Source organism: Nomascus leucogenys, chromosome 21, assembly GCF_006542625.1.
Source record: "Nomascus leucogenys isolate Asia chromosome 21, Asia_NLE_v1, whole genome shotgun sequence".
NCBI classification, from domain to species: domain Eukaryota; kingdom Metazoa; phylum Chordata; class Mammalia; order Primates; family Hylobatidae; genus Nomascus; species Nomascus leucogenys.
Window position 1 is genome coordinate 27,864,391 of NC_044401.1, and position 13,052 is coordinate 27,877,442.

Sequence of the window (13,052 nt, forward strand, 5' to 3'; positions counted from 1 at the left end):
ATTCAACCTCACAGGGTCGTGGGATTACAGGCATGAGCCACCACACCTGGCCAAATTTGTGTCTTTTTAAAAACTAAAAAGTATTTAATTCTTATCCACTCAGTTAACGCACATATATATGTGTAAATGATTACAAAAGTGCTCTTATTAATAGGAATGTTCCTGATGACCACATCTGTTCTTATATTCATTTGCATTGTTTACCCATGATATGTACGTAATAGCGTAGAAAACAGATAGAAGAATATATAAAAATCTATTACAGCCAGGCGCGGTGGCTCACGCCTGTAATCCCAGCACTTCCAGAGGCTGAGGCGGGTGGATCACGAGGTCAGGAGATCGAGATCATCCTGGCTAACACGGTGAAACCCGGTCTCTACTAAAAATACAAAAAATTAGCCAGGCGCGGTGGCGGGCGCCTGCAGTCCCAGCTACTCCGGAGGCTGAGGCAGGAGAATGGCGTGAACCTGGGAGGCGGAGCTTCCGGTGAGCCGAGATCGCGCCACTGCGCTCTAGCCCAGACAACAGAGGGAGACTCTGTCTAAAAAAAAAACTATTATAATGGGACCTTTGCCAAGACGTAGAAATGGTTGGGATCCTGTTGCCAGTAACTGTTTAAAGATGAAAGAATAAAACTTAAAACTTAACTTTTCTCCTTTTTCTTCTTTCTTCTTTTTTCTTTCTTCTTCTTCTTCTTTTTTTTTTTTTTTTGAGAGAGAGTCTCGCTATGATGCCCAGGCTGAATGTAGTGTGAGCTCGGCTCACTACAACCTCTGTTTCCCGGGTTCAAGTGATTCTCCTGCTTCTGCCTCCCGAGTAGCTGGGACTACAGACGCACGCCACCATGCCTGTCTAATTTTGTATTTTTCGGTAAAGACGGGGTTTTGCCATGTTGACCAGGCTGGTCTTGAACGCCTGAGCTCAAGTGATCTGCCTGCCTTGGCCTTCCAAAATGCTGGGAGTACCGACATGAGCCACTGTGCCCAGCTGAAAGAATAAAACCTTTCAATCAAACATTAGATGTCAGCGTGGAGTCATAAAACCAATGCACTGTAACTTAAACTTGTATGATCTAAATAATTCCCTGCAATATGCCTCAAACCAAATACACTTAGTGACATATTTTTACCGATTTTATTTTATTTTATTATTATTTTCACTGTTCCTCTTCCCTGACTTTCATCAGTAGGAGAGATGTCTAATGATCAGGACTCAAGATGTTTTCTTGCTCCTTCTCCATGATAGATAGCTTTGTTTGTTCTTCCTAATCTGTAGTTGCAATGAGTCTTCATATGTGTCCTAATGACAAAGTTTGCTGCCTTTCTCCTGGGTTCAAAACTTGTGTTGTGTAGAGGAGACTGAGAAGGATCTAGGTGGGGCTCTGTGGCTTCCCTGTAGCTGGTGCTGCTTTCAGGACCATATTGAGAGAGGCTTTCTCAGGTCTCCTTCCCTGCACTCTGTTTTCTCTTGAGTGCACGGTAAGGTCTGTGGAGAAGAGCCTGTGAATGAGCATGAATTGTCTTTGTGTCTGTAGTTTCTAGGGCTTCTAAACTCTTACATCAGCCCCCACATGGAGTTCACCAATTTGTTTAAATCTTTACGTAAATTATTTTTACCAAATTGCATGGCATCTCCTGTCTGCCCTGGGTTAGAAAATGTTCTCATTCTGGCTCTCCCTGGAAACACCTGTCTTTCTTTAGGTTTCTGGTTAGTTTGTTGCTCTGTGACCTCAGCTCTTTGATAGTTCCAAGAAAAGTCATGATTATGCAGATAATTTGGCTTTTGTTGTTGTAAGGGTGGGAGTGGTGCTCTTTCCAATTTTCTACAGCCTAAGTGGAGCAGGGAGTTTTGCCACACTGACCCTAGGGTTTTAACCTTATAAATAATACTTCTGTGAACATCCTAAAACATACATCCTTCTACCTTTATGTGATTAATTCTATGGAAGAAAATTTTAGAATTAGGTTATCTCTATCAAAGGTTATGCAAATATATAATTATTAGAGGTTCAATTACATTCTTTTCCAAAAATCTTTTATCAATTAATATTTCTACTAACAGAATGAGAAAGTGTATGCTTTAGTTTTTTTCCAATCTGATAGTTCAAAAATTAAATTTTGTAGGTTTGAATATTAATATTATTTCCCTAATTTCTACTGAACTTGAATATCCTCCCATATGTTTATTAGCTATTTATATAGTCTAATTATTTTATTGAATTCTTTGTCTTTTTCTTTTTTAGTAGTTCATTATTTGTGCTACTAACACTTTGCATTATAAATAGTTAGCATTAAGTGATATCTCTGCTTTAAGAAAAAAATTACATTTTAATTGTGTTTATTTGTAACCTAAAAAGGGCGAGGTAAAGTGGCTCACACTTACAATCTCAGAGCTTTTGGAGGCTGAGACAGACAGATCCCAAAGAGCTAGAGCCCAAGAGTTCAAGGCCAGCCTTGGCAACATGGTGAAACCCTATCTTCACAAAAAAAATACAAAAATTAGCCAAGCCTGATGGTATGCGCCTGTAGTCCCAGCTACTCAGGAGGCTGAGGTGTGAGGATGGCTTGAGCCCAATAGGTCGATGCAGCAGAGAGCCAGGATCTTACCACTGCACTCCAGCCTGGATGACAGAGTGAGAGCATGTCTCACAAAAAAAAAAAAAAAAAAAAAGAAGTGTTTACTACATTAAAACAAATTTTTAAATTTTTATGTAATTAGGACGTACAAGTGCAGATTTCTTACATGCATATATTGTGATATATTGTGTAGTGGTGAAATCTGGGCTTTTGGTGTATACATCACCCAAACTGTGAACATGATACCCAATTGGTAATTTTTCAACCCCTACCCTCCTCCCACTCTCCCATCTTTCATGGTCTGTATTTACTACATTTGTTTGTTTGTTTTTGAGACAGCGTCTCTCTCTGTCATCCAGGCTGGAGTGCAGTGGTACAGTCATGGCTCACTGTAACCTAGACCTTCTGAGCTCAAGCAATCTTCTCGCCTCAGCCTCCCAAGTAGCTAGGACTACAGCCACATGCCACCATGCCTTGCTAATTTTTATGTTTTGCAGAGACAGGGTCTTCCTATGTTGCCCAGGTCAGTTTTCAAACTCCTTAACTCAAGCGATCCTCCTGCCTCAGCCTCCCAGTGCTGGTATTACAGGCATGAGTCACTGTGCCCAGCCTTTTTTACTACATTTTTAAGGAAAAATTTTACGAAAATGATTTCCCTTTTTCTAACATAAATTAATACAATGCCTAGTTCTGTTCTGCCTACGAAAGATTGTTTTAAAGTTATAAATGGGGTGAGGATTAAATTAGGATAAAACTAAATCCATGATGATTTGGCCAAAGGAAGAAAATCCTGAAAAGATAATGAAAATAAGTTACAGTGTATCTAAAAAAATTACTTTAATAAGTAATCAATCATTTCATGGATAATTTGTAAGTGATCTACTTTGTAATTAATATTTAATGTTATTTTTAACTTTTATACATTTGCGTGTTCATTTTAGTTTGAATTGAATATTCTGTATTAAATTTACTTATTCAAGATAAATTTTAGGTGATAGAAATTCCAGTTACCCTGATTTGAGCATTACACATTGTATGCATTTATCAAATGACATATGTACCCCAAAATATGTACAATTATGATGTATCAATTAAAATTACTTATTTCACAATGATTACGTATAAACATTCTTTTTTGGGGGTGACAAAGTCTCACTCTTTTTCCCAGGCTGGAGTGCAGTGGTGTGATCTCAGCCCACAGCAACCTCTGCCTCCTGAGTTCAGGCGATTCTCCTGAATCAAGCCTCCTGAGTAGTAGCTGGGGCTACAGGTATACACCACAATGCTCGGCTAATTTTTTGTATTTTTTTTTCAGTAAAGATGTTTCACCATGTTGCCCAAGCTGGTCTCGAACTCCCGAGCTCAGGCAATTCCAAAGTGCTAGGATTACAGGCATGTGCCACTGCACCCAGTCTATATATTTTTTTCTTCTGGATGGGAATTACAGGATTATAATGAAAAACTTAGTGACATTATATGTGGCTAAGTGGAAGAACATCTTGTCAAAGGAAAATGATTTTCCTTATTCACATTTACCTTTTCAAGGGCTCCGTGTGGTATTTGGGCTTTGCTATACATTACATCATATTAAATGAGGAAGACTTCATTCAGATTATGAACTATTATTTTTAGTAATCCAACTACTCTGGAAACATATTAATTCAACAAATATCTACTGAGTGACTGCTGGGGAAAACAAAGCAATGATGGAGATATATACCTCCTAGAGCTTGCATGTTAGTGGGATAGACAATTAACCTAATAAGAAAGAGAATGTGAAGGATTATGACAAGAGATTCACAAAACAAGGGTTCCCATTCTGATTTCAAAACTAACTGCTGATGTCAGTGTATTTCTCTAGTATCGAACTATCCAACTCTCCTATGTATATAGATCATATTTATCCTTTGGAGTGATGATGGCAACTGTACCCAGATTTTCTCTAAATTATTACTGTAAATTTGTTGAACTTTCAAACGTATACTTGGAAATATGACCGCTCTGAGATTTGAGCACTGGTGAATGTGCAAGGGAGAAGGAAGCGCTGTTAAAGAGCAAACTGGGAAAATCCATGATAATCCTTAACACCACAATCCAGAATTCTCTTCTAGGAAGAACGGGAAGATGGTACTCCATTTGCATGTTTCTTGCCTGCATTAAAGAAATGTTTGTTTTGTTTTGCCTAGGTTATATAGATACTGAGAAAGGGAACAAAAATACTATTACACAAGATAGTTTTGAATATTACCTGGACTGTATTAATAATAATTCCTTCTGGTGCACTTCAGGAGTGCATTGATCATGCTTCTGTTTCATTATTTTAAATAGATAATGTATCCAGTGCTGAGGGTTGGCATATAAATGTGACCTTGAATATTCATCCATCCACGGGCACTGGCGTTATGCTTGCCTTGGTTTCTGGTAACAACACAGTGCCCTTTGCTGTATCCTTGGTGGACTCCACCTCTGAAAAATCGCAGGTAACTTAACTCTAAACCTATATGAGCCTTGTTTTTCTTTTCATTTTTTAAATTGGATACATAGCAGTATTTACCTCAAAGGACTATTTTGAAGATTAAATAAAGTAACTTATGTAAAGTATTTGGCACAATCTCAAGCACATCATTAAGGACTCAAAAAATGTCTATTATTGTTACTTTTTTTCTGGCTTTTTTCCAAGGTCTGAACGAAGAAGTAAGGGGTGGGAGGAATGAAAAACCTACTGCATCTATACCTAAGATTAGGCCGACTCTCACACAGGCTGCTTGGAGCCATAGAGTACATAGAGATCCACCCTTATTGAGAATCCTTTAAGCATCGTGGGAATTAGTCTGTACTGTCAACATAGAAGTGAGTCTAATTACAGTGCACTGTCAGACATTCAGTGCTTAATTATAATGTTTTGTTCTTTCTTACACTCTTAATCTTTTCTCCCAAGAGTAAGTTAGGAAAAAAGAGAGAAAGTTAAAACTGGTCCACTTGGTTTCTTACTGGCAACTCTTATTTGAAATTAGGAGGAAGAACACAAAAAAGCCTTAGATGAAAGGAAATATGAGGGTTATCAGAAAATCTGTATTATTCAGACTTCTATTAGAGCATAGTCTTTCTGTTTATGTGTCATCCACAGTGCATTCCAACCAGTTACAGCAAGAAGCTGACGTTTATGCCAAAGCTGACTTGGATGCTTTCAGCAGATTTTAGAAAGAGACCTATGGTTGAATAATGTCTATTGTAGTAAAACAAGTTATGCTGTTTGAACTTAAAGTATGATTCAGGGAGGAAGATGGGAAGTTTCTGGTGGTTAACCATAAGTAACCTAAAAATATCCTGATGAGTTTGTTTTTGTTTTTGTTTTTGTTTTCATCTCCTGTCTTTAAGGGGCTTTCTACATTTGAATTTCAGGGGTTTTTTGTTTGCTAGTTTGTTTTTCTCTTTAAACAAAATGGAATTCCTATCTTCAACACTACATTCATGTAGTGGAGGAGGTTAACGCATGCCATGTCTGATATTTATTTTATCCTTTGAGTGTTTGCCTCCATGGTTCTTTCTTTGCATGTCAGATTTCCTTCTCAAAGTCTATGCGATATTTCATAACATTATTCCAGATACCATTGATCATTTTGGAGCATTTTCTTTATAGACAATCTCTTTTAATGAGTTTAAGGATACGGACATGTACAACACAATAACAGATTTCCTCAAGTAACCTATATTTGCAAAGTTAGTCTTTTCACTTAAAATAGGTATCTTGGATTCCTAAACAAACATTTCTGACTATGTTTTTATCACTTTCCTCTATGCCACGTAAGCTATAGGAAGAGATCATACTCAACACATTGAGTAATTTAGGCATAACGGCAGTTTGAAAGGTTCAGCAGAATGAACACATTTTCTTTCTGTAGAATCTTCTGGTAAATGTTCTATAACGAACTGATGGCAATTCCTGGTTTTTCTTTCTCAGGGCCTCTTCATTTATTTTATCCCAAGTCTATAGGATTGCTTGTGTGGCACAAAGAAACCTGTTAGTCTTGCTGGCATATGCTTACTAAAGCATTTTAAATTTCCCAAGTCTTTTCTCAACAAAGAGTGATTCAACTCCTTCCCTTTTCATATGTAAACTTGGAAATTAGGAAGGCTCATAAACAGAAAGATATAAGGCACTCCTATAGGTTCCGGTTGTTTTAATGAATTTTCAGAAACCAGTATACATTTATATTTTAGCTAAACTTTGAGTTTGTAAAACCAATGTATATTTTAAATTTTAGTTACAATTATTATAAATTACTCTTAAAATAATTAGTAATTTTCCCTTAAATTTAGAGGCTCTATCATACATTTTCTTTCCTTATTGAAATTTAGTTTTTGACTTTCAAAAACGCAAAAGTCACCCTTAAGCAGCATTAGTCTTACTCCTTGCTTATACTGAATCTTTGATCTGCTCTTCAGGATATTCTGTTATCTGTTGAAAATACTGTAATATATCGGATACAGGCCCTAAGTCTATGTTCTGATCAACAATCTCATCTGGAATTTAGAGTTAACAGAAAGAATCTGGAGTTGTCGACACCACCTAAAATAGAAACCATCTCCTATGAAGACTTCAAAGACAACTTGCCTTCTTGGACAAAACAATGAAAGCAAAAGTGGCCACATACCTGGGTGGCCTTCCAGGTATCTGCTTACTTTTTCTTCAGCTTTAAAAAGTATATTTTAATCCAATTGTTAATATTTTAAATATATAATTATAGTAAAAAAGCATCAGAAGGGAACATAAAATCCAGTATTCATTATTCTTTTTCTAGGGGCTAGTACTGACATTTTATTGGCATATTTTTGTTTTGTTTAGTTTAAAAATGTTGAACTAAGGCTGATCAAGTTTTGCTGCATTTGGCTACCCCAGCCAGAAAGGATATGTTATTTTATTTCGTCATCACAATAGTCTTATAAGTTCAATATTTGTTCTTATTTACTCAATATTTATTCATCTATTATTCAGTTCATCTTATCATTTATCCAGCTTTTTTTTTTTTTTTTTTTTTTTTTGAGAAGGAGTCTGCCTCTGCCACCCAGGCTGGAGGGCAGTGTGGCACGATCTCGGCTCACTGCAAGCTCTGCCTCCTGGGTTCACGCCATTCTCCTGGCTCAGCCTCCCGAGTAGCTGAGACTACAGGCGCCCACCACCACGCCCGGCTGATTTTTTTGTATTTTTAGTAGAGAGGGGGTTTCACCGTGTTAGCCAGGATGGTCTCGATCTCCTGACCTCGTGATCTGCCCGCCTCGGCCTCCCAAAGTGCTGGGATTACAGGCGTGAGCCACTGTGCCCAGCCCCATTTATCCAACTTTTATTGATACCATATGTCCAGGCCAGGCGCGGTGGCTCACGCCTGTAATCCCAGCACTTTGGGAGGCCGAGACGGGCAGATCATGAGGTCAGGAGATCGAGACCATCCTGGCTAACACGGTGAAACCCCCTCTCTACTAAAAACACAAAAAAATTAGCCGGGCGTGGTGGCGGGCGCCTGTCGTCCCAGCTACTCGGGAGGCTGAGGCAGCAGAATGGTGTGAACCCAGGAGGCGGAGCTTGCAGTGAGCCAAGATCGCGCCACTGCACTCCAGCCTGGGCGACAGAGGGAAACTGTGTCTCAAAAAAAAAAAAAAAAAAAGACTTTATGTCCCAGGTGCCCCCAACATTGTAATAATCTAGTGGCAGAGGTAGAATTAAACAACTAATTAGGAAAATACCAAAATAATTAAAATTGTGATCACTTTTATGAGGGAAAAGTATGGGTTGCTTTTAGAACCTGAAAATATGACTTCTCGCCTGGTCATGGGGGCCAGAAACAACTGGTCTGAATAATAGACTAAACTATAAATCTGATACTGAGCAGGTTAAATAAATTTAACCAGGTGTGGGAATGGGGATTGGAGTTATTATGCAAGTAAAATGTTCCATGTGTGGGCAAAGTGGAAGGAGATGACATGCTGGAGGAATCTGTAGGATATCAGTGTGGTTAAAGCATACTGGGCAAGGGAGACGGTAGTGTAGAATGAGGCTGTGAACTGAGTGGTTGGATGGATTGTTTGTAGACCTAGTTCAGGATTGTAAGTCTTATAATGAGAGACATGAAACTATTAAAAGTTTTAGACAAGGAAGAAGTATAGCGATATTACAATTTTAAAAATTCACTCTGCATGCTGGATGGAGATGGATAGGTGGGAGACAAAAGTGGGTTTAATTGAGATGATCTGAGAGGCTATTCAGTAGCCCAGATGAAAAAGCAGTGACAATAGTTGTAGTATCTAAACTACCATCAACTGTTGCAAAACAAACAGTCTGGGCACTGTTCAAAGTGTTTCAAATATATCCACTTGTTTAATTTTCAAAATAGTCCAATGAGGTAAGTGCTATTATTATCCCCATTTTACAGATGAGGAAGCTGAGGAAGCTGCAGGACCAGGGTGATAACAATGAAGATAAGGGACAGTGAATAGATTGGAGATATGTGTTAGAAACAAAATTAATAGGATTTAATGACTGAAAAACAGGTATAAGGATGACTTTTAGGTATCTGGCATGAGCAGTTGCGTAGATGGAGATTCCATTTACCAAGATGGCGAAAACTGGAGGAAAAGCAGATTCATCTTTAAATGAATATTGGAAAATATGAAATTGGCACCAATATTTCACTTTAAATGGAAAAAAAGAGGCAGAAAGTTATTTAGAAGCATTTTCAGATGACATTTGCAATTTCTTCTCATGAGGAGAATTCTGAGTTTGATGTCTGGACCTCTGATAACCTTTAATATTTTGCTTAAACTGCTCATGGTCTCGATTTCCCATATATGGAAATTGTATCTGGGGTTTTGCGAAATAGAAGTAAATAGGCTTTAAAAGCTATAGATTAGATAGATAGATAGATAGATACATAGATAGATAGATAGATAGATAGATAGATAGATAGATAGATAGATACATAGATAGATAGATAGATGATAGATAGATAGATACATAGATACATAGATACATAGACAGATCAATAGAGGTAAGTAGCGAGCATGCCTAATTATTACGGAGTAAAATTATAGTTTAAATGAATAAATTCTATATTGAAATCTACCTACTACCTTATCCACAAGTTAGTTGAATGCAATTTTAGGAAATCAAACCAAAAAAGAGTTTAAAAGAAGTAGAATTATCAAAATTTCAGTGGTTTCGGGATTTTGGCAACAGCACTGAGGACTAACTTCAGGCAAAATGTCTTGAGAGAAAGAGTGGGGAAAATTTGAGAGGAGCTAAATATTGAGATATTAAGAGTATAAACTGTGGAATAGGTAAATTATTAATTGCATGCAAAGTAGGCATGTTAAATTCCATGTGAAGTATTAAAACCCAAGAGAAATGGATGATTTTGAGTAATTTCTTTCCTGAAAAAAATGAATGAATTTGAGTAATTTCTTTTCTCAAAAAAGGAAAAGTGGCATAATCTATGATGTTTAGCCCAACTTGAAAGGGATTCTTAACAAATGCTATGATCTCATAGTCGTAGTAAAGTAGGAACTTTATTCACTGTGTTGGCAAGTTAGAAGTTGAAAATGTAAAGGTTTTTTTTTTTGGCATAAGGTACTGAAGATGAAGAATAAGGGCTAAAGAATATCCATTGTGAGTTAAGATTAATGGAGAGGAGAGGCCAAAAAAAGGAAGGAAAATTCTTATTTTTAGGAACTCTAAATAGTACATGAAAGTGAATCCTCTATCATGACCTATTGTATGCTCAACAAAAAATTATTTCTTTGGAAAAATACAGAAATCTGCTTTTATTACAACAATAATAAAAGAGATATATTGATCATGACATTTAAAAGAGATTTCCAAGTAGCTATAATTTGGAGTTAGGAAAATGATTTAACAAAGCTTAAACTGTTGCTTAAGTTTAAAGAGAAAATAGTATGTTATTTGTATAATAAAAATAGAATATCACAAGAATATGCTTGTTTCTACTCTCCCTCAAATATGTCTAAGTTTAAATGGAACTAATTGTGTTTATGAAATCCGAGGAACTCATGACATGCTGAATTCAATGAAGTACAATAACATGTATATCGGAGTCACTTAATGTATATTTATGGAATAGAATTTCATTATTAACTTTTCCTTTAGGATTAGAATTTGGTTGGAAATAGGAAGTCTGAATGACTTCTCTCACTGTAAACAAACAAGATGCTAAAAGTCTTGGACTAATATTCTAATATTTTACTTTTACAGATGTTCCATTCAGTGCCACACCAGTGAATGCCTTTTATAATGGCTGCATGGAAGTGAATATTAATGGTGTACAGTTGGATCTGGATGAAGCCATTTCTAAACATAATGATATTAGAGCTCACTCATGTCCATCAGTTTGGAAAAAGACAAAGAATTCTTAAGCCATCTTTTCTCTGCTGATAATACCTTTTCCTTGTGTGTAATTATACTTATGTTTCAATAACACCTGAAGGGTTTTATTTACAATGTGCAGTCTTTGATTATTTTGTGGTCCTTTCCTGGGATTTTTCAAAGGTCCTTTGTCAAGGAAAAAATTCTGTTGTGATATAAATCACAGTAAAGAAATTCTTACTTCTCTTGCTATCTAAGTATTGTGAAAAATAACAATTTTAAATTTGAATTTTTTTCCTACAAATGACAGTTTCAATTTTTGTTTGTAAAACTAAATTTTAATTTTATCATCATGAACTAGCATCTAAATACCTATCTTTTTTTCAGAAAGCAAGGAAGTAAACTCAAACAAAAGTGCATGTAATTAAATACTATTAATCATAAGCAGATACTATTTTGTTTTTGTTTTTGTCTTTTTCCTGATGAAGGCAGAAGAGATGGTGGTCTATTAAATATGAATTGAATGGAGGGTCCTAATGTCTTATTTCAAAACAATTCCTCAGGGGGACCAGCTTTGGTTTCATCTTTCTCTTGCGTGGCTTCACATTTAAACCAGTATCTTTATTGAATTAGAAAACAAGTGGGACAAATTTTCCTGAGAGCAGCACAGGAATCTTACTTCTTGGCAGCTGCAATCTGTCAGGATGAGACATCAGATTAGGTTGGATAGGTGGGGAAATTTGAAGTGGGTACATTTCTTAAATTTGGCTTTGTGGGTCACACAAGGTCTACATTACAAAAGACAGAATTCAGGGATGGAAAGGAGAATGCACAAATGTGGGAGTTCATAGTTTTCCTTGAATCCAACTTTTAATTGCCAAAGTAAGTTGCCAAAATGTGATTGTTGAAGTACAAAAGGAACTATGAAAACCAGAACAAATTTTAACAAAAGGATAACCATAGAGGGATATAATGAATACTGTATCTTTGTAATCAAAGAAGTAAGGAGGTAAGAATGCCACCTGCCTGCTAGTACTGTGATGCATTTCAAGTGGCAGTTTTATCACGTTTGAATCTACCATTCATAGCCAGATGTGTATCAGATGTTTCACTGACAGTTTTTAAAAATAAATTCTTTTCACTGTATTTTATATCACTTATAATAAATCAGTGTATAATTTTAAAATGCATGTGAATATCTTTATTATATCAACTGTTTGAATAAAACATAAAATTACATAATAGACATTTAACTCTTCATACAACGAAGTAGTTCTTCAGTTAAAAGACAGATAAAGCTCCAATATTTGAATAATATTTATGGTTGGGTGGTAGACTGGAGCTCAGAAGGTGACGAGAGGCAAAAGTAACATATATCTTTCGACACATCCCAGAAATTGTCTTGCTAAATATAATTTTTTTCCCAATTGCCACCAGGTACTATGGGGGATGAATATCAGCAAGTGACTATTGATAATTACATTCATGTAAAAAAGCAAGGAAAAAGAAACACGGAGAAAACATGAGAGAGGGAAAAAAAAAGAGTGAAAGAAAGGGGAGGAGTTCCCTGCTTCTCATTTGATTATGCCACATACAGGTCAGATATGGGGATCAATTCTACCTTTCACATCAGGAGCAGAAACCTTCCCGCATGCAATGATGCTCACAGAGGCTCCAGAGACGCATTTATAAATTTCATCTACCTTTGAGATGTGCTCATACGTGGCTGGAGAGAGGGTCTAGACCTATGGCTAAGAATCTTTGATTGATGTTTAATTTTGAACTTTGCCAAGAAATATAGATTCCTACTTTTAACGAGTTCGTAGAGAACAAGGCAAAGTGGATATTTGGTGCCATTTCAGCTTTGTATATAAGTGAAAAAACTCCAAATAACAGAGCCATTACAGAGTCCCTTAGAATTCACCTTTTGAAAAAGCTTTCTTTTTTCTTTTTACTTTTTGAACATGTTATGTGAGATGGTAATAGAACTTAACCATTTGCAGCAGTCAGTGATGGATCAGTAAAAGCAATGGTTAATCTGTAAGAACGGGACTATTCATCTCATTTCTCCTGTTTGAAAGCATAATTCTAGTCTCAGTCCC

The 13,052-nt window shown here is 36.5% G+C and overlaps 1 pseudogene; it reads left to right on the plus strand.

Moving 5' to 3' along the window:
• Window positions 1–11,100, plus strand: part of LOC115832181 — a 40,091-nt pseudogene extending 28,991 nt beyond the window's left edge.
• Window positions 11,101–13,052: the final 1,952 nt, after the last annotated feature.